We start from the raw sequence: 23,915 nt of genomic DNA, 5'->3' as shown, positions 1-23,915 counted from the left end.
TTTTGCCACTTGTACCTTCTCTTTTTTGAGTCCCACTATCATTGGGGCTCTTGGTTGAAATCCATACATCATCATGAATGGACTGAGACTTGTAGCTGAATGTTTGGCACTGTTATATGCAAATCCTAATATGGGCAGATACTATTCCTAATTAGTTTGCCGTTTACTTACATATGCTCGAAGCATATCCTCAATGATCTAATTGACCCTTTCTGTTTGACCATCACTCTGTGGATGATCCGCGGTGCTCATATTCAATGAAGTTTCCAACCTCTTAAACACAACCCTCCAAAAATGGCTATTAAATTTGCTATCCCGGTCACTAACAATACTAGTTGGTAGCCCATATAATCTATAGATATGCTCCACAAATAGTCTAGCTAATTCTAGAGTTTTACCATCTTCACTGATAGGAATAAAATGAGCCATCTTGGTCAACCAATCCATAATTACCCACATAGAGTTGTGCCCCCTTTGTGTCCTAGGTAACCCCATAATGAAATCCATGGAGATGCTTTCCCATTCGCCAAATGGAATCTCCAATGGGTGTAGGAGACCTCCTACCTTAAGGCATGTAGCCCTATTGACCTGGCATTTTTGGCACTTCAATATATAATATTTGACGTCCTTACCTATTTGAGGCCAAAAGAATTGCCTTTTCAAAAGCACATATGTCTTCTGAATTCTCGGGTGTCCAGCACTCGGACTATCATGACATTCAAACAAAATTTGGTGCCTAATGTCATTATCATCCGAGACACATACTCTACCCTTGTAGAGCAGGTAGCCATCTTCAATAGTATATTTTTTCCACTTGAGTCCTTTATCACCAACCTGTGGTGTGTCACCATTTCCATGCGACTCCTCAGTGAAAGTCTCTCGATTAGTTGGATCCCTATTTTTAATTGCTTTCCATATTTTAGAGAAGTGAGGATCAAACTCACATTTCCCCTTTAAGGATTCTACGAAATCATTTTAAAATTGAGTAAAACTCAATTCATTAACAATTGGCATTCGGCTAAGAGAGTCTACTACCACATTAAACTTCCCTTTCCTATATGTCAATTGTATATCAAACTCTTGCATTAATTCAGCCCATCTGGCTTTTCTACCTTTAAGCTCTGGCTAATTACAAATCCACTTAATGCTCTCCTGATCAAAGATGATCTCAAATTTCGCACCATATAAATAGTGCCTCCACTTCTTTAAAGCATAGACTATAGCATATAGTTCCTTCTCATATGCCGAGTAATTCCGTTGGGCACGATCTAACTTTTTGCTTTCAAAAGCCACTGGTCGACCTTTTTGTATTAGTATTGCCCCAACAGCAAAATCACTAGCATCTGTCTCAACCACGAATGGTTCATTGGGATCCACTACTTTTAAGACAGGAGCTGCTGCTATAGCTACCTTTAATTTTTCAAAACTTCTCTTTTGAAGTTCATCCCATATGAAGGTAAACTTCTCTTTTGAGGTTCATCCCGTATGAAGGTACTTCCCTTCCCCTTAAGCTAGTCCGTCATCGAAATAGCAATCCTAGCGTAATCTTGGATGATTCTCCTATAGAATCCTAACAAACATAAGAATATTTGTAATTCTTCTAGATTTGTAGGATGTGGCCATTCCAATATGGCCCTTACTTTGTCAGGGTCCATATGAACCCCTTCTTGGGATATTATATGTCCCAAGTATTTCACTTCTTTTGCAAAGAATTCACATTTGGATCCTTTTCGAAGAGTGAATTATCTCTAAGTAGTTGGAACACTTTTCGCAAATGTTCCAAATGTTTTTTCATGGTTTTACTATAAATGAGGATATCGTCTAAAAATACTACAGCAAATTTCCCTAGATATGGCCTTAAGACACTATTCATAAGTGTCATGAAAGTTGCTGGAGCATTTGTTAATCCAAATGGCATTACTTTAAATTGATAATGCCATACCTAGTATGAAATGATGTCTTAGGGACATCCTCTTCCCTAATTCGTACTAGGTGATATCCTGATCTTAAATCAATTTCAGTAAAATATTTTGCCCCTTGCAATTGATCAAAGAGCTCATCAATGTGAGGCATAGGATACTTATTTTTATGGTCATTTTATTTAGTGCTCAGTAATCTATGCATAAACGCATAGTACCATCCTTTTTCTTTACCAGTAATACTGGTGCAGACCAAGGTGAACTACTTGTTTGGATTTGGCCCTTCCTAAGATATTACGTTAATTGTCTTTCGACCTCACGTTCCTTCGTTTGACTAAGCCTATATCGGGGTTTATAAATAGGGGTAGATCCAGGAATTAAATCTATTTTATGACTTCTCTCTCAGGAGGTAAACCATCAGGTAAATCAAACGAAAAAACATCTTTGAATTCAAACATTAAATCATTGAAATAAGATTTATACTTTTTAACATTATCAAAGACAACATTACTTCTTTCCGATGCAGAAGACATAAAATCACCAATAAAAGTAAGTTCACAAAAATATACCTCGCATTCTTCTTGGTGTAGTAGTCGTTCCAATTCCATCGAACAAATAATAGGAGAGTTAGGCACATCATGTTCTCCTTGAATTTGGAAGACTCTACCCTCTTTTTCAAACATAATGGAGTTATTAAGATAACTCCTCTATAAGCTATGCCCAAGACTATACAGCCATTCTTAACCAAGCACTACATTTGTTCGGTCGAGATGCATGATTTGGAAATCCGAGGCATCTTGATAGCCTTAAACATCCACCTCTACACCATATATCATGGTCTCCCAAACTTTTTTATCACTGCCCTTTGCCAAAGAGACCACATATTTATGGGCACTAGGACTCTCATGCAATTTTAATTTCTTAACTAACGAGTAGCTTAAGGAATTATGTGTTGCACTATCATTAACATTACCCTTACTCTTTGCCCCTTAATTTTTCCATGCATCCTCATTAAATCATGAGGACCAAAGGTGGGCTGCCACATTGCCAATGATAGACAACACATGTGGGTGCTATCCTCATGATAGACCTCTACCTCAGTGTACTTTTTAGTACCATTAAGCAGCAACACTTGCACCATATGCACTTGTATTTGTGGAGGTCTATTTGGGGCTTTAGCTCCCACTGGTTTATTTTTAGGGAAGTTCCAAGCAGCATGGTCTTTGCCTAGACATTTGAAGCAAAGATTTTCTTGCCTGGCCCTTTCATAATCCTTTTTCTTCAAGAGAGGATAATTTTGTGTTTGAGGTTTCTTAGGTGGTGAACACCTAGAAATTAACTAACACCACAAATCCTATATAAGTCACTGCCATAAGGACGAAAGGTTGAAGCTCTATATATTTGTTGAAAGACATGCTATAGAACATGGTTTCATGTATCAGGACATGGATGAGTCGAGAGCAGTCAAGGGTAATGGTTAAACTCTAAACTACTATGTGTTCTCGTATGCTTTGGGGAATACAACCTATATATAAAAGGATGAGAATTAAGGCCCATATAAAAGGCTAACAGTTAAGGCCTTTATACATGACTAATTCTTGAGTTTTTAGGCCTATGGGAAATGCTTGACATCGTGTTTATTATTTGTAATAATGTTGAAGGGGCTATGAATGGTTGTGCACTTCTTCATTGAGAATTAGCATGATCTGATAATTAACAAGGCCTATTGTGGTCGTTACATGACCTTCAAATTATGGTCAATGCACTTATCATTTTCAAGGATACAAACTACATACTTGTATTGAGGGGCTCTTTACATGTGAGCTAATGCCTATGGGTGTATCATATTCGAAAGGACATCTCTAAGGAAGAAATGTATGAAATGATGGTATGGGACTAATACAGGTATATATTGAAGATAGTGAGTGATTAGCTTGGGATTTGTATCTTGTAGTGAAGGCTCAAGACACTAAAAGGAACATGTGGGTGGTAGCTCAGACACTAAGTGGCCCCATGATGGCTCTTATAATAACATCAGAGTGAAACATTATTATGGAACATTCAAAGAGTGATGACTCAGACACTAAGTTAGCTCATAAAGTACCAATTGTTGCAAAGGATACATATTTGATTTACTTTGTATTTTCATTTGATATTGTGACATCGATAACAAGTGGAGTTTTAGATTGAAGCCTGCAGTCCCATAATAAAAGATTTTTGTTCTAACATATCTTTTTTGTGGATGGATGAAGGTGAGTGGAGCTCCTTCAATTTCATTTGCAACATGTTACAAGCTTATCAGATTGAGTTATCCTTGATTTTTTGTGTATATGATGTAGACCCCACATGTTGAGTCATGATGCTTTTGTAATATACTTTTGGGTAATGTCTTTGTTTGAAGTCAACACACACACAAAATTTGATCAGTAAATGTATCTCACACACACACACACTTATTTCTTCACACGAACACACATACACACACACACACATGTATACTTCCCTCACTATGAATTATTCTTTTATGTACCCTTGTGAAATCTTCCCTTTACACTTTCTTTTTAACCACCCCACATACCAAGCCCACTAATTGTCCCATACCTCCTCTAATCCCTTCTTAACCCATGCACTCATGCGCTCCTTACTCCATTGTGACTTAAACTTCACTTGTGGCTAAATTGTTTTTTTTAATTATCTAAGAATCCATATGGTTGTCTATATTCCTAGGTAAAGTGATAACAAGCTGGGGAAAACATGCATTACCTGCCTACCCAAATGTAACTATGATGTTCTAACACCTAATTGTTTGGATGGTGGCAGGTAAGTGGACCCCAACCTTGGAACCTAGACTGCCTAAGGATTTGACATCTTTTCTCAATATTATGGTTGTCAAACTCAATATTATTAAAAATTCTGAATTTGATAAAAAATTTTGCAAACTCTAGTTGCATTTTTCAACTTAGATTTCTCAAACATTTTTTCCTTATATGTTTTCCTTTTTTTTAATTTTTATTTAATTGATGGAATTAATTATATGGCTCAATTATTGATGGGACTTTTAAATCTAGACACACACTTTGGTTTCCCAACTAGCCTTTGGTCAGTGCCATACAATTAATTCACATCCATTGGATAATTCTTTAGCATGGATAATCCCTAGTCATGTTGTGATCCACCTTATTTTTTATTAACTTTTATATCTATTTTGCAGAAGTGGTTTATGCATTTACTATTGGCATTACTTTTTCATTTTCACACTTATCATACAAATCCACTTTTATTCACTTATTATTAGTAGGTGGGGAGGAAGTTCCACATGGTGGGCTTACTCCCCACTATGTGATCTTACCCTCTAGGTTGGGGGTGGGCCACACACACACACACACACACACACAAATTTGATTAGTAAATGTATCTCACACACATAGACACTTATTTCTTTACACATGAACACACACACACACATGTATACTTCCCTAACTATGAATTATTCTTTTATGTACCTAGTGAAATCTTCCTTTACACTTTCTTTTTAACCACCCCACATACCAAGCCCACTAATCGTCCCATACCTCCTCTAATCTCTTCTTAACCCATGCACTCATTTGCTCCTTACTCCACTTGTGACTTAAACTTCACTTGTGGCTAAATTATATTTTTTTATTATCTAAGAATCCATATGGTTGTCTATATTCCTAGGTAAAGAGATAACAAAGCCGGGGAAAACATGCATTAGCTATCTACCCAAATGTAACTATGATGTTCTAACACCTAGTTTGTTTGGATGGTGGCTAGGTAAGTGGACCCCGACCTCGGAACCTAGACTGCCTGAGGATTCAACATCCTTTTTCAATATTATGTTTGTCAAACTCAATATTTTAAAAAATTCTTAATTTCATTAAAAAATTTGCAGATTCTAGTTGCATTTTTTAACTTAGATGTCACGAACATTTTTTCCTTATATGTTTTCCTTTTTTAACTTTTTATCCAATTGATGGAATTAATTGTATGGCTCAATTATTGATGGGACTTTTTAATCTACACACACACACATGCACACACACACAAGCATCCATACACAAATATATAGACCGTGATCATGTACAAAGGGTTGTTTGGAAGGCCATAGTAGATAAAGTTTTGCTTTTCAATTCTCCTTGAGCAATTAGTCTAGCACAGTATACATGTACAGATACATACATACATACACACACACACACACACACAACCATCCTTAACCATCGCCTTAGGGAAGCAACACAATTCCTATCCATAATCTTGGGGTTTAAGTGTGGCAAGAATCGATCCTTTCCACTCTGCACATTTGTTTTACTGAGTAGGAAGCTAAAGCAAGACTGGATCCAGCACTTAGTCATCTTCTTCACAAAAAAACTAGATGGTTTATCAGGCCAAAAATGTAAAATTCCACACTTATTGGCTATAATCATCAAAAAAGAGTTATAAGAATGAGAAATGACCCTACCCCAGTCACCAAAACCAATTGAGGAGTTAGACATTCCCTTCTCACCAGTATGGGAGCCGTCACCAACTTCTCCTACTATCACATTGGCAAGTGCAGATGCCTTAGAAGAAATACCTATTCTGGAGGTCAAAATTGAGGAATTGCCCCACAAGATGCTACAACTCGGTGCACACCTGCAACCAATATATCTCCAACAACAGCAGCAACCAGAGCCTGAGGAAAGACTGGCACCAGAGCCTAAGGCTACTTCAGCGCTAGAACTGCCCCATCAACACCATGCTAGTCAATGAGCCACAAGGGGAGCTAGTGCCAGATCAATAGTATGACTATTGTACACGTGACTGAAATACCATTAAAACAACCTCCCATAAGTACTACAAAATCATCAGGATGGCTACATGGGCACCACTTGTATCAGCAGTATAACCAGTCCTCATCACCATCTGCCAAATGATCCAAATGTCAGAACTATTCACTAGGAAGAATATGCAAGAGAATTGGACAAATTGACTGCAACCAAAATGAAAGACCAATTTCAGGCAATCACCATAAAGGTCAAGGCACTTCGGGTAGAGATAGATGAGAAGGAGGTATAAGAAGTACACATGAACCAAGCTCTCCAAGCTCAAGAGAAGGCAGTGAGGGATGTGACCTCCAACCTCCACCAAATCCAAACACAGTTGACAGCAGCAGTACAAGCAACGGCAATCCTATAGACCTACTATAACTCCTTGACCTTCCGCATATGCTTAGCAGACAGAGGTGCATATGCTCGACTCACTCTAATTCACAAAGAAGAAGAGCTCCAGGATTGCAAAGACAAGCTTGAAGACATGAAACAGTCTTTGGCAGTATGTGCCTTCAGCATTGATGAGCTAACAAGGGAATGTAGAATATTAAAGGACCAACTTGCTACCACTAAAGAGGCCAGCACTTCACAAGCACAAGTCTTGGACCAATGGTCCAATACCACTGAAGACATTCCTCAATAGGCAAAGGTCACATTGCAAATGAGAAAGCTTAAGGAGGCATATACAACTATCCACTAGAAATACAAAGAAAAAATGAATGAGATGCACTCCCAAAAGATAATCATCTCCAAGATTGAACTCCAATTGCTAGTGCACAACAATGAGGCAATGGAAGACAACACCAATAAAGCCCCACTACAATGCACAACAGTGGTGTACCAAGAGCTTGTTTTTGCTCTACAAGTGAAAGATCACCTCAATGCATGCGTGCTTATCCAATGGAAGATCATATCCACTCATCCAACAATCAAATGGGAACATTCCATAGGGACCAAAACTCTGCGCATAATTTGCCAAGACTTGTCTGAAGATGAGAAAAATATCTTCTACTTGTCTACACATGCCGAGTTTATAGCACTCAGGACAGATGCTTTCATTGCATATGTATGCCTCATGGGCAGTCCTCCCCTTAGGGTTATTGCTAGTTTTTTGCCATTGCTACAAAGGCCATCACTATTATTTACAAGGCATGACATAACCGACATTCCACCCATGTAGCTGATGATCCCATCGCACTAGCAAAAAGAAGTGTCGGAAGACGAGAAGGCCTATCTCACATCCAGCTTTCCATATCTAACCACTCTCTCTGCCAACCTCATAACTCACTTACCTTTGCTGCTACCACCCTCTTAACCTCCCCCGAGCTCCATCCTAACATCTATTCCCTCCATTGTCTCTTTGCTCATGCCTCTCACCATTTTCAACAAACCCAACAGTCACAAAGTTACGAACCCCTCATACCTAGCTTCTTCCCTTCCATTGCTAATCCTACCCTCGAGGATTACCAAGCTACTCAAAGCATTTGCCCAGTTCTTCCCCCCCCTCCCCTCTGCTCCCCCTTCCATAACTAATACTCTTCCATATTTCTCCCCCATATCCCTAGATTCTCTCCCTACCCCATCATCACCTCCGACACTACTTGTGCTTCCATCAGCAAAAAATGACACAGTATTTGATTTTGAATATCAGGATCCAAATAATCCAATTCACACTCCCATGCCAAGTTCCAATGATGGGTATGATTTTGATGAGATACCACTTCCCAGTAACCCCATCAAGGAATTTTGAAGCAAATATCCTAATATGAAAACTCGAGGTGGATGGATCCTGGACAACTTTCCTACCAACCTTTGTCAGTGTCAAATTAGTGAAGGTTGGATAAGTAAGTTGGATCCACAACCTGATTGGTGCCGTCCAAAGCTCTTTGATGTAATCTTCTTGAAAGAGTACCTACGTGCACCTCCATGTCTCAGAATCCATCCCAAGTTCTATGCAGTTTCATGACATTAAAAATGGAAAGCCAACATACACACTTTGGATAAAGGTCACACCATTAATTGGCCAATGATCGAACCATACTCTAGCATAGAATGGAATATCCAAGGCACAATGATTCAAGCACTTCAGCAACATGAGCAAATAATGCATGGCAACATTGATCGCTTCCTTTGCCTAAGTGCTATCTTCTACAAAACATTGGAATACATTTTGGAGGTCCCAGATGGGCATTTGCCTCCACTCAGTTTCAATCCCAATGAATGGGTCAATGCTCAGATTACAAGCCAACTCTATCAAAGAATGATCTTCTTAAAAGCATGCCACATATCTCTGTTCGAATAAATGGTGGATACAGGCTATCTGGAAAGGCTACCTGGAAACTGAGCAAAGATTGTATGGTGCCAAAGATTTACAACAAGATCGACTGGCATGACACAAGTTCCACAACCACTGGACTAAAGACATGGTAACCCAGCTACGTTCTCGCAATAAGCCATAACCTAAGGATGGGTAATAAAATGGATCCGGGAGTATGTTGTATGTGTGCCAACATGAACTTAGGTAGTACAGAATGTGTGTGTAGAGTAGTGGTGACAAAGCTCCACTTATACTTGCATAAGGCTAGGAATAACCTCTCTTAGGAATCCTCAACATGCATGTTCTACATGCGATTCCTACATGCATGTCCTACATGCGAGTTCTACATGCAAGTCCTACATGCAACTACTACATGCAAGTCCTACATGTGATTCTTACATGCATGTTCTACATGCGAGACTCCTACATGCAATTCCTACATGCATGTTCTACATGATGCGAGTTCAACATGCAATGCCTACATGCAACTTGCAACTCCTACATGCAACTTCTATATGCAAGTTCTACATGTAGAGAGAGAATGTCTTATAATTCCTACATGTAGAGAGCGAAGCTCTCCAACTTGTATAAATACCCCATAATGGAATGAAGCCCACACTCTTTGGGGCATTGTGTTGAGTTCTACTTTGGTATTCCAAGCAATTGTCTCAAGTGTCCATGCTTCCTTACACTCCACGTCCAAAAGCATGTCATAACCTTGCAACTCCTTCTCCCCTCTCCTCCAACCTTGCAACCCATCCTCTCCCTCTCCTCCTCCCTCCTGCTCCTCCCTTCTCCTCCTCCTCCCTCCTCTTCCCTCCTCCTCCTCCTCCTCCTCCCTCCTCCTCCCTCCTCCTCTCTCTTCTTTCCCCCCATGCTCTTACACCTTCTTCCTCTCCCACTCCTATGCTCCCCCTAAACCCTTAGTTCCTCAACCCTACCTCCATGATCTACAAGGGAGACGAGTTCTCCACCATGTACTCTACCCTGAACCTTGGATCCTCCTAATAACCTTGGAACCTCTTCTAAACTCTGAAACCTCCTTCTAAACTTTGGAACCTCTTTTAAACTATGGAACCTCCTTCTAAACCTTGGAACCTCCTTCTAAACCTTGAACCTCCCTCTAACCCTTAAACTCCTCCTAAACCGTGCAACCCCTAATGAAGGCGAAAGCCTTCATTTCCTCAACCATGATGATGCACATTCCTTTCACATGCATGCACTATGTTTGCTTACCACACTTAAGCCTATGTCTCTCACCGGAATACGACTTGAGATCCTAAGCTACATGTATACTACAAACGACGACTTTGATATATCTGTAGGTGACAAAAAGCCTCGGAACCTTGCATACTGAGAATACCCTACTCTTCCTGTGGAAGCCGTGGGAAAGAGCCAACAGTGGCACCTAGGGGTCCAAGTTCCAAAGGGATGCATGCTAGGGCAAGGGACACATATCAATTGGGCAAAAGGTGACAATGGCCCATCGAGGTCCCTTTGGGGTTTGGAATCAACTTCTTGGGGACACAGAGCCAGGATATAGGATTTGTTGCATTCTAGGGAGGCACGTATATGGATGATAGAGATTGACACAGCAATCCCTGATTCATGGTGGTAAGGGCAAAGTACTATCTCCCTCACCATTGGCCTAGACAATTATTGAGATAGGGGCACCTAATAAGATTCAATTTCTCTTGAAATGATGTGGATATTACCACTACAAATAGTATATAGTGGGACTAGGAGGCGTCTTGCAAGCTAAGGGAGGAATCACAAGGACGAGGTGGTCTTGGTTGGCTTAGAGTGGTAGAAGATTAGGATAGTGGTGGTAGGGTCTAGGCTATAGATCCCAACATAGTCTTATCAAATCCAAAGGGATCACATTGGCACCTTCAGATTCATAGGAGGTCCGACCTCTTCAAAATGTTCAATGGGACCAACTAAGTGGTTCTAGCCTGCTGCTAGAGTAGGGCACTCAACAAGAATGGAGAATGTGCCCTTTTTCTCATACAAGACCCACATTGCCCTACACATTCAAATAGATGCAATTTCTTAGACTCCCTTGTGGGAGCATCATTGTGTTGAGTAGGATATTCCCCCCCCAATGTTATTTGACAACAATTTTGGTCTCGTTTCTAGATAGTGGTCTTAGATGGGCCAGAGTAGTAGGGATCTAGATAGTCGGGTAGAGTCTAGACTATAGACCCCAACATAGTCTTATCATATCAGGAGGGAGCACAAGCACCTTTGGATTTAGGAGCCCATCTTCTTTGGTATGTTTAGTGAACCAAGTGAGTGGTTCTGGCCTATTAGAGCAGAGAAACTGAATAGAGTGGAGAAGGTGCCCTTTTTCTCATACAAGACCCACATTGCATGATACATTTAGATATACGTAACAACCTAGAACCCTTTGAGGGAGTTCAACTTTCAAAACATTTACCTCATTTCCAAGCTGTAAGGTTGGCTCCACTGATAATGTATAACTCAAAGAATGATTGTACGATCAGTTTGGTATTGCACAACACGCTACATTTAAACATCTATCTCTTTAAACATTGAATTCAAAAAAAATGTTTTAAAAAAAAGTAAATTCTAAAATTTCAAATTTCAAATCAAATGAGGAAAAAAAAACCCAAAACTATATTCAACATTTATCTCATTGACAAAAAAGTCCAAAAATTTACTCTAATTTCAAAAATAATCAAGACTCTAACCAATAGAGTCATCATCATATTTATCATCCTCACTATGGTTTGCTAGGTCAATAAGGTCTTCTGCATCCTCCTCTTCCTTATTGTCCTCATTGGTGGTGTCACCTTCTACATCTTACTCCTCACATTAGGGGAGATTTGGATTCAAAAAGAGACTCTTTGATTAGGGATGTAATCTTGGTCCAAATATAGGGTTAGGAAACCCACCAATGGGATGGATGAGTATCGGTTCTATTGATTAAACACACCAATGGGATGGATGAGTATTGATTCTATTGATTTCTTAATAAAATAAGCTTCAAACTAGTGAATCATAGATTTTACTTTAACTGCATGGGTTGATGCCGCCCCACATTTTGTGCCTTCTATGTAATTATGCAACTAAGAATTTTGCTAAGAGTTGCCTTGGAGCCATAAAAGGACTAGGAAGATTGAACAATTGATTAGCAAGGGTAGGAAGAAAAAGAAAGCATAGGGTTGTCCCTCCCTTCAAAAGTTGGCATGTATAAAAGGCCAAAAGTTTGAATTTGGTCTTTAATTGTTGTATGCAAGCTTTGGTGGAATACAAGCTCTCTTTTTCCTCTTGAGTTGTGTCTTGTTTCCTTCATGCTTTTCCCCTTTTATGAATTCCACATTCCCCCTTCCCCTAATCCGAAGGAAATAACCCTCTTATTGATTGGACCAAAAACGTGGGCCCCTCCATTTACCCATCCATGAAATGACTTGGCTAAGAAGAAATAATAATTAATGGATCTAGACCAATGGACAAGAAGCATTTTTCAATTTTTTCCTTTAGATCAAATGGAGGCTAAGTAGAGCTAATAACTGTGGGTGCCACATGGCATACCCTAAAACTAGAGCCATTAGATCTTGGAGAGACCCAAGGGACATGTACCTTCGATGGCTCCTAAAGCATTGACCATTGCTTCTTAGAGATCCCCATGTCTTGTTCTTATTGAACCAACATTGCTCGATTGTGAGGCCCGAGGGAGTGCAAATGTTACAATAATTTCTTGATTGATACTCATTCACTATACATCCTTCTTGTACTTGATGTCCTTTTTTTTAACCAGATCCTCTTTATCTTCCTCTTTGTTGCCCAACTCTCACTTCATTAACTGTGTAGGCGTGCTCTAAGCGAGCCTTCTATACATGGTAACTACATGACATCACTTACCAAGAAGAAGAAATGTTACAATGATTTTCTAGCATGAGGATAGCCATTAGATTGAGAAAAGTTTAATGACTAGGATAAAGAACTACTTCCTAGCCATTAGATGGGAATGTTTGTCTAATGGTTGTTTGCCTTTCTAAACTATTATTCAATGTTATTGGAAGCCAATCTCTTCCCTCTACCTACATGGCCACATGTAAGATAGATTGCCATGGAATGATGTCCCCAGTTGCAATCATACTTATTATCAACCATGAAATCTAACTCAAATCTATTCATTGCAAGTTTGTGCCACTCACAAGCCCTTGGATGTGGATTAAAGATCTAAGAGTGGTGAATTAAGGCCTCATATGATGATCCAATCGATCACAAGCATGCACAACTTGATGGAGAGGAAAATGCATCGAATGTGTTCAAAAATATGAATATTTGAAAACCAAAAACTAATACATCCCAAACATCTTTATACAATAGTGATAGCCTTACATTTATTATGGCTTACAGCTTTTATTAAAAGGATTAGAAAATTACCCTCCCCTAATCAAATCCTTATTCTTGGTTTGTATCTTCAATGATAAGAGGAAACTCTTCACAAACGCATGGAATCAAGACCATCAGTTGTCTAGTTTAGGACAAAATATTCCAACTCAAGATAATTTGCATGGACTTGTAGTGGCTTTGCTTGAATTGGAATTTTTTTGTGCTACAATCCTCATGGCAAGTGGGCATAGTACCTCACAACTAGCACCATTTATCATCCACCATTCATGCAAGTGTAGTTTTGGCTAGTGCTTTTACATTGGCAGATTCAAATAAACCCTCCTTGAACCAATATTTAGCTAGCTCATTACAACCCTTAGTAAATGTAGCATCCTATGTAATAGAATTAAAGCACCTCATGGAAGTCATTCATGACTCGAAGAATGTCTTCAGCTTCATGTACCACCACTTTGATCAAGGATGTACCCAACACTATGCAATGGGCTATGAGCTTTCTCCCATCACTTTCTAAAGAAATTTCACAGCCCCCTATGTTTTAGTGTATTAAAAGGCCTTCTAACATTTTGCTCTTCATGCCACATTGATAGATTTCTAGCAAGCATTCTAGCAAGCATCAAAGATTTCTAATGGCTAGGGCCTTTAAGTCCAAAGCCCTCCAATGAAATTATCATAGGCATTATTATCCCCATCGCATACTAGAAGAATTTCATAATGTTGGTGACATTATATGTTTTTTCATATCATTGCTCTTACCATTATATTCTTTGAATGCATGCAAAATATTTTTGTTGAAGGCAATTGTAACATTGTAGACCCAACACTTGAACTTCATATTGTCTCAAGCTATTGATGCGACCATACCATTGGGTTGAGTAGGATGTCATCACTGAGGTTATTTCACAATTTTGGTCTTGTCTCTAGACCCAAACTATGGCCACAAAATATATCATTTTCCTTCTGGATGGGACACATAGAGGCTTGCCCATTGGCCCTTAGTTAGAGCGGATGTGGGTGGGTGGTAGTGACAAAATATGAAGAGGGGAGAGGAGAAGAGTGGAGATGAGGAGAGAGGGCACAGCTAGAGAGCACACCACAAATGACTAACTGTACACTAGATTTAGTTGAAAAAATAGAATATATACAAACCCTTTTAGGGTTAGGGTTAGGGAATCTAACCCTTTCCTTTATAGCACTCTATAAGGTTAGTGCTATGCACATATGATCACGTGATGGTGCTATGCACACATGATCACATGATGTTGAGCGTGAACTCTCAACACCTTCCCTCAAGATCAACATCGTGAAGTAGGCCTTCCCTCAAGATGATGATTCTGGGGAATCAAAGAAGGACTGAGCATTACATTCCATCACACCCTTTAATGGGAATGTCCTTCCTCTGCATCAAACCAAGAGCCAGTCGGTGTTTCTCGAATAGCTCTTTACCGAGTGGTTTGGTAAAGATGTCTGCAACATTTTCTTTGCTATCACAATGCTGTAGTGTGATGTCACCAAGTAACACTCTTTCTCTGATGAAGTGCTCTCTGACATCAATGTGCTTTGTCCTGGAGTGATATACTAGATTTTTGGCCAATGCTTGAGCCGATTGATTATCATAGTATATTGTTGTTGGCTTTGACTCATCAAAGTTATATGTTTCTAACAATAGTCTTCTGAGCCATATAGCCTCACATGCACCTGTAGTGAGTGCTCTATATTCTGCTTCAGTCGAAGACAAAGAAATATTTGGCTATTTGTTTGACAACCATGATATAGCACCTTGACCAAGGAAAAATGCATATCCCTATGTCGATCTCCTGGTCTCATGATCTCCGACATAGTCACTGTCACAGTATCCATGCAACTGTGGATGACTTCCTCTGTATTCTATCCCAAACTGTCTTGTACCTCTAATGTATCTCAAGACTCTTTTGGCTGCATTCCAGTGAGACTATTTTGGATTTGCCATAAACTGTGCTAGTGAGCTTACTGCATAACAAATATTTGGCCGTGTGATTGTCAGATATATAAAAGATCCAATGAGTTGCCTGTAGTATTTGTCATTGACTGTAGGCTTTTTTGAATCTTTAGTAAGTTTCAAACTCTGTTCCATGGGAGTGGCTGCAATCTTGCAATCTGCCATATGAAACTTCTTCAGGAGACTGTCAACATACTTGAGCTGACTCATGAATGTGCTATCTGAATCTCTCCAGAACTCAATTCCAAGACAATAGTGCATAAGTCCAAGATCTTTCATGTTGAACTCTGCAGATAAGTCTTGTTTTAATTTTCTGATGAAGCTATCCTTGCTTCCTATCACAATCAGATCATCTACGTACAAAAGTGCAATAGTAATGTCTTCCCCTTGAACTTTATAGTAGAGAGTATGATCTGCATTGGACTTCATGTATCCCAGATCAGCAAAATATTTGTCAATTCTGCTATACCAACTTCTGGGTGCTTGCTTTAAGCCATAGAGACTTTTATTGAGATGGCAAACCTTGTTCTCCTTTCTTGGCTCAACATAACCGGCTGGTTGTTGCATGTAGACTTCCTCGTCTAGATAACCATTGAGAAATGCATTCTTGACATCGAGCTGATACACATTCCATTTACTGAGTGTCGCTAGTGATATCAAGAATCGTATGAAATCCATCTTTGCTACTGGAGCATAAGTCTCATCATAATCTTGACCATATTGTTGCGCAAATCCTTTTGCAACTAATCTCGCTTTATATCTCTAAATACTACCATCTAGATTGTACTTCACTTTGTATACCCATTTGTTGGCTATGGCCTTCTTTCCTGGTGGAAGGTTGCATAATTCCCAAGTGTTATTTTTATACAAAGCATCCATTTCTTCATTCATAGCAGTTTGCCATTTTGGCTTGTCTACTGCATCTTTGAAGTACACTGGCTCTTCTGTAGCCATGATGGTAGTCATAAGAGCATAGTTGGTGGTTTCCACCTGAATTGCTTTGCCTTTCTGAGCATATATGTCAATTTGGCTGGTGGTTTGCTTTCCCTAGTAGACCGTCTGAGCTGCTGTGGCTCTGCTTGGGGTGTTGCTGGCAATTCTTGCTCTTCTTCATCAACCTGTTCTGTAGATGACTGTGAAGTCGATGCTTCTATCTCCTGTGTAGGTGAGGTTTTCCATTCTGATTCTTCATCAAAGATTACATCTCTGGAGATAATGACTTTGCGGTTGATGGGATCATACAATTTGTATGCTTTGCTTTCTTCACTGTAGCCAACCATGATGCATTTGCGTGACTTCGCATCCAATTTCCTGCGATGATCATCATGTATGTGGGCATATGCTATGCAACCAAATATGCGGAGATGCCCAATGCGTGGCTTGTGTCCAGTGAATGCTTCATAAGGAGTCATACCTTGTATCGGTTCAGTAGGAAGCCGATTAAGCAAGTAGTTAGCTGTAGCTATTGCTTCTGCCCAATACTGATTCGGAAGATGCTTTTCACTAAGCATTGCTCTAGCACTGTCTGCTAAAGTCCCATTCTTCCTTTCAGCTCTTGCATTCTGCTGAGGAGTATCTGCACATGTGAATTGTCTTCGAATGCCATGATTTTTGCAAAAGTTCATGAATGCTGAAGACATGTATTCACCTCCTCTGTCTGATCTCATGACCTTGATCTTTCTGCCTGTCTGGTTTTCTACCATGGCTTTGAATTCTTGAAATCTGGAAAACACTTCAGATTTTTCTTTCAGAAAGTAGACCCAACAATATCTGCTATAGTCATTGATGAAGGTCAAGTAATAAAGTGAATCATTGACGCTGCGGGTCTGGGCATAACCCCATACATCTATATGTATCAAATCAAGAATACCTCGTGCGTGAGAGGTACTTCTGACAAAGTTGGTTCGCTTTTGTTTGCCGAAGCAACATGCTTCACAAACTTTTCCAAGAAACTATAGCTTCGGAATCCTAATTGCCATATTCTGATTCCTGAGATCTAACAAGTACTTGAAGTTGACATGACCATATCTCTTGTGCCATTTTGCAGATAGTGGCATCTGTTGCATTTGAGCTGACATGGCATGCTTATCTGGTACTATAGCTAGCATCCTATATAAGTGTCCTTCCTTGACACCTTTTGCTACTAGCTGACCTCGTTTGGATTTGTCTCTAATAGTGCATTCATCACCGTCGAAGATGACTTTGTAGTTGTGTTCCGTCATTTGACCTACTGACAAAAGGTTCTTGCTGAGCTCCGGAACATAGAGCACATATTTGACTAATCCTTTTGTACCAGTGAAATTGTTCATAGGGATAACACATGTCCCTTGAACCGGTTTCGGTGTATTGTCTGCTGTGTAGATGACATTCTTTTGACCTTCTAATGGCTTCATTTCTGTGAACCATTCCTGATGATTTGTCATATGAGATGATGCACCGCTGTCAATGTACCAAGGATCCTATTCCACTTGGTCGACTTGATAGCTGTAATCCTCTTTAGGATTGAAATCAGTGTCTAGGTGCATTGTATCAGTCTGATGCAATTCCTCACTTGCAAGAAACATATTGCCATGTTCATTTGCAAAATGACTGTGACTAGAATGTCCACCACGATGATTTCCTCTTCCTCGGGAATTCCCTCGATTACTACTGGATTGACCACCTTGGTCGTACTGCTTCTTGTGGCAATCTCTTTCATAGTGTCCAAACTTGTGACAGTAGTTGCACTGGATGTTTGACACATTGGTGGATGCATTCCCTCGTCCTTGAAATCTTCCTCGGTTGGAATGATTTCCTCTTTGCTGATTTTGATGTTGTTGAGGATGTTGCTAATGCTGATGCTGATTCTGACTTTGATTTTGTTGATGATGACCACTTTTCTGGTATGATCTACCTCTGTTTCTGCCTTTGCCTCTGCTTCTGTCTGAAGTTGTGAATGCCTGATCATTAGAATGACCTTTATGTGCTTGAATGGCCTGAGTCCTGATTTCTTCACCAAGTAGAACTGACTGAAGTTCTTCCAGTATTGGAATTTGCCGTTGGATGGCAATACTCTGAACTAGATTCTCATATCCTTCTCCTAGTCCATTCAGGATTACTTGAATCATTTCTGCGGGATTCATAGTCTCTCCTGCTGCTGCAAGTTGATTGTTGTAGTCTTTGATGCGGAGTACATAAGCATGACCGGTTTCATTGCTGTTGCGGAAACTCTGGTTGATCTGGTTTCTCAGGGTGAGAATCCTAGATGTGTTCTTGGACTCGTAGAGAGCTGCGAACATATCCCATGCTTCTTTTGATGTCTTGACTGTGTTGAGCTGTCCTAGCATGACATCTTGCACATTCTGCTTGATCAGGTGATAGGCATACTTGTCTTTCTTATCCCATTCTACTTGAGCTCAGGCAATGGCAGGATCTGCTACTGGTGCGGAAACTGTTTGTGTAGATGTAGATCCCGATGTAGATCCCATTGCTGGTGCTATGACAACAGATGGAGTAGAGCTACTAGTGGCTGGATCAGACAATGGTCTAGGTATAGATCCATCGACATACTCCCATTTGTCCTGAAGCACAAGAATGGTCTCCATTCGGTGTTTCCATGTACCGTAATTGGAGTTGTCTAACTTAGCAGATGCCTCCAGATTGAGGTTGCTAGTCGACATGGTGCAAACAATGTACTCAAAAAGTGTCCTGAAAAACTCTGTATGAATCAATTGCAAATACACTGAAGATGCCAAGTGAAATCTCTGTACCATCGGTGAAGATAGAATTGCAGTATATAAAGTCTGATCTGTGTTACAAGGCTTGTGGCAATGAAGCCGGGAATAGCCAAGAGGCTTTACAAGGCTGAAATGATGTGCACGATGCCGTGAGATAGCCAAATAGGCTTTACAATGGTGGCATGTGTGTGTGAAATCAAGTGCTATCTGCCCACTGAATCAATCTGCAATGCCTCTAAACTCTAAAGTCTGCTCACTGAACTAATGAACGTGGATCCAAAAGTTGAGAAGTGCATCTTTATTAGTTTTTCTCTACAGCAAAAAGGGTATAGATGCTATAACCTTCTACTCGTAAGTTTACACTGAGCAGAGATGTTGTTTTTTATGAGATGAGCAGTTGGTATAAACCAGTAAATGTGATTGATGATATAGATGCACAAAATGGTAATGCTGCACAGAATTCACAGCAGCAATAACAAAATATTAGTGGACCTGTAGTGTCCTCTAGCAGTGGTTCACATACTTTGCCATGGACAGGTAGATTGAGAATAGGAGGATCTCCTCCAAGCAATGCAGATAGTGGTATGCAAGTATCACGAAAAGGAAAAGAGAAAGTAGATCAGCCCATGGTTGGTGTGAATGCAGTCACTCTTAAATCCAGTGGCTGAGAACAAAGCCTTGATGATGAGTTAGGTATTCCTTTTGTTGTTACACCTACAATAAGGAAGACAAGGGATGTTTTGAGAGCACCTGGTAGTGAGCCTATTTTGCGCAGGTCTACCAAAGCTAGGTATCCCATGGATAGGCTGAAATATGATGGATTTACAGCCATTCACTATGCCTATATGGTCAAAGTGATACATGAACTAGAACCCACTTCTTTTAAGAAAAATGGGAGAAAGCCATGGATGAAGAAATAGATGCCTTAGAAGCGAATGCTACATGGGAATTGGTACCTTTGCCTAAAGACAAGAATGCAATTGGCTGCAAGTGGGTTTATAAGGTGAAGCACAATGCAGATGGTTCTGTGAACAGATACAAGGCAAGATTAGTTGTCAAGGGGTATGCATAGACATATGGCATTAATTATGAAGAAACATTCAACCCCAGTCTCATAAAATAGTCCATACTGCAATGTGGACTTCACATACCTTAGTATGCATCTAGCCGCATCCAAATGCAGTTTCCTTGGAGCCTGCATAACTTACTTACCAACCCAACAACATAGCTCAAATCTGGCCTGGTGATAGTCATATAAATCAAACTTCCTACTATGCGTCTGTACATAGTAGGGTCTTCCAGAAGCTCACCTGCATCTGCGCTCAGCTTCACATTCTGCTCCAAAGGAACTGAAATAGGCTTACAGCCTGTCAGCCCATATTTGCACAATATGTCCAATCCATATTGCCTCTGCAAGAGCCATATCCCACTTGTGGATCTAATCACCTCAATGCCCAAGGAATAACGCAGCTCTTCCAAATCCTTCATCTCAAACTTCTGCTTCAATAGCATTTTCACATGAAGGATATCTTCATCACTATCACCTATGATGATCAAATCATCAACGTAAATGACAAGTAGCATAATGCCTTTCTCTATTTTTCTCACATAAAGTGAGAAATCTGCCTTGGAAATCTGAAAGCCAACAGTGACAAGATACTGTCCTATCTTGTCAGACCATGCTCTAGGTGCTTGCTTCAAGCCATACAAGGCTTTCCTCAATGTGCAAACAGGATGAACAACATGAACATAACCTGGCAACTACTCCATATAGACCTCTTCTTGCAAATCACCATGCAAGAAAGCATTCTTTACATCCATCTGATGTAAAGACCATCCCTTTGACGCAGCCATAGCAATGACTGCTCTTACGGTTGCCATCCTTGCAACCATCAGATATAGTTGCATGGATACACTGATGCTGATTGGGCTAGTAGTATTTCTGATAGACAATCTACCAGTGGATATGTGTTCTCTTTTGGGAGTACTATAGTCACTTGGAGCAGCGAGAAATAGCCTACAATTTCCTTGTCGAGCAGAGAGGCTGAGTACAGGGGTGCAGCAATGGCTGCATGTGAGGTAGCTTGGTTGCATAAGCTACTTTATGATATGCATCAGTCTACAGATGGGCTAGTTGTCATTTATTGTGACAACATGAGCAATATACACTTGGCAAATAACCCAGTCTATCATGCTAGAACAAAGAACATTGAGGTGCATTATCACTATGTGCAGGAGAAGGTTCTAGTAGGCTTTATTGATCTAGTTTATGTCAGCACAGAGGATCAGGTAGTTGACATATTCACGAAGGCATTGGGTGGTGAAGCTGCGCAAGTATAGAGACCTACTTGGTGTGCAGGAATTGGGATTGAGCTCAAGGGGGATTGTTGAGATACCGAGCTCCACTCGTGATATGCCAGGGTGACTGTTGTGCATTTATGTCACCGACTTGTTAGCTACAGATGCGGTTGGTATACCGCCCATGAATAATAGCTGGATGATAGCTATCTTTATGGACTCTAGTTAGTGGCTCAGTTAGTATGCCACCTTAGTTAGCTGAGTTTGGTTTGAGACCCACATATAGGGTTCACCTATTCTTTTGTACTTAGAGTTCTTTTGGCTTTCACAACTAAGAAGAGGAAAACTGTTTTCAGCCTCCACCTTTGTGTATATTTCCCCGTTGTGTATGTGAGAAAGCTGCAAGTGAGACTCCTTTCTTCTCTCCCACTCTCTTCACATAATTAGGCTTGAGATCTTCAAGTTCAATATTTGAGCTCTTCATCTAACATAGTAATGATGCATAATCAGGGCTTGAAATATTCAAGTTCGATGTTTGAGATCTTCATCTAAATAATAGAGCTTGTCATCTCCAAGTGAAACCTCCTTAAACCTTTATAATCATGCCTTCATGTTTTGCACAATTCATCCACTTGAAATGATCGATTTCATGTGGTGTATATGAACATAGCAAATATTCAAGTGTCCTTTTCTATTGTACCAAGGATGAATGTATAAGGAAATTGCTTGGGTCACTCCAAAGATCAGTATGCAAGGGCAATTTGAGATGTCCATAAAGCCAAGGCTAAAATGTCGCTTGTGTAGTATAAGAAATCCATAGCAACACAATAGGAAGGCCCATAAAGATCCTGCAAATCACAACGAGCATCTGGGCATTTGGAAGTACCAAACACTTGGGCATCTGGAAGTATCGAACAATTGGGCAGTCGGAAGTACTGAACAACCCATTAGGAAAAAAGGGAGCTCATTTTGGGACTTTTTAGGGTTTAGAAAAAAGGCTCTTGACTAATCAGAAGAGGGCCAATGTAACATTGTAAAAATACAAAAAACCATGTAAAAATATGAAATAAGTCATATCTAAAATCTTTTTCTTTTATTATGTCTCACATAGATGATTTTCTATGCAGAATTTTATGATTCTAACATCGCGAGCGCGTCCGAAGTGGGCCAAAACCCCCAAATCGACCTTGGAGACACCAAAAACTGATGCTAGGAGGCCCGGAACGGGGGATTCGTGCACACAAAAATGTGATTTGGCCAGCTGGTACTGTGCCAACTGGCCAAATCGTGTTTTTGTGCAAATCCTCCATTTGGAGCATTTTTTGTCTTTTTCGAGCCTCTAGGCACCGGTTTTCGGTGTCTCCACAATCGATTTGGGAGTTTGGCCTGCTCCAGATGCGCTAGCGATGTCAGAATCACCAAATTCTGCATAGAAAATCAAGGATCTTATATATGCATTTAATGTGAAGCTTGCATACTAGACTGACATTTTTACAGTAAGTATCTGTATTTTATGGCATTTCCCATATTTTGAGTGCAACAAAAATAGGCAAATAGTGAATTTCTTAGAGGGCCCCAAAATGAGTTCCCTTCTTTCCTAATGGAAAATACAACGAGCATAAGCCATGCACGTATGACAAGAAGAAAGTTGGTGTGGATAAGAAACTGCTTACATAATCATAGGCAGGAATGAAATAACAACCTCTTCGCATCTAAAAGTACCGAACAACCAGAAATACAATGAGCATAAGCCACACACGTAGGACAAGAGACAAGCATGCGTGGATAAGACATAGCTTACATAATCATAGTGGGAATGAAATAACAACCTCTTCGCATCTGAAAGTACCGAACCACCGGGAAGATGAGCATCCGAGATTACAAAAAACACCTAGAAGTAACCGAGAAAATGGACATCTGGGAACGGTGATCATGTTCAAACAAGTACTCAATAGTAATCCATATGTGCCATGTCCAAATGAGTAAATAAATAATCCATATGTGCAATGCCAAATGAGTACTCAAGAAGTAATCCATATGTGTTCATAAATATTATCACCTTAAAGACCTTGAACCCTGCCACGTCCAAAAAAGTATGCAATAAGTAATCCATAAGTGCCATGTCAAAATGAGTACTCAATAAGTAATCCATATGTGTTCATTGTGAAAACCATATAAGTATGTGTCACGTCCAAATGAGTACTCAATAAGTAATCCATGTATGTTCATTATGAAATCCATATAAGTATGTGTCACTCTCAAATCAGTACTCAATAAGTAATCCATATGTGCCATGTCCAAACGAGTACTTACTAGGTAGTCCATATGTGTTCATCTGAAAGACCTTGAAGCTTGGCATGTCCAAATGAGTACACAATATGACCATGTCCAAACGAGTACTCAATAAGTAATCCATATGTGTTCATCGTGAAAGCCAGATAAATATGTGTTACATCCAAATGAGGACTCAGT

This window comes from Dipteris shenzhenensis, chromosome 9 (genome assembly GCF_047967505.1).
Source record: "Dipteris shenzhenensis isolate YYH24624 ecotype China chromosome 9, Dip_SZ_1.0, whole genome shotgun sequence".
In the NCBI taxonomy this organism is placed as follows: domain Eukaryota; kingdom Viridiplantae; phylum Streptophyta; class Polypodiopsida; order Gleicheniales; family Dipteridaceae; genus Dipteris; species Dipteris shenzhenensis.
The sequence above is the reverse complement of the archived record's forward strand: the minus strand, read 5'-3'. Positions refer to the sequence as shown.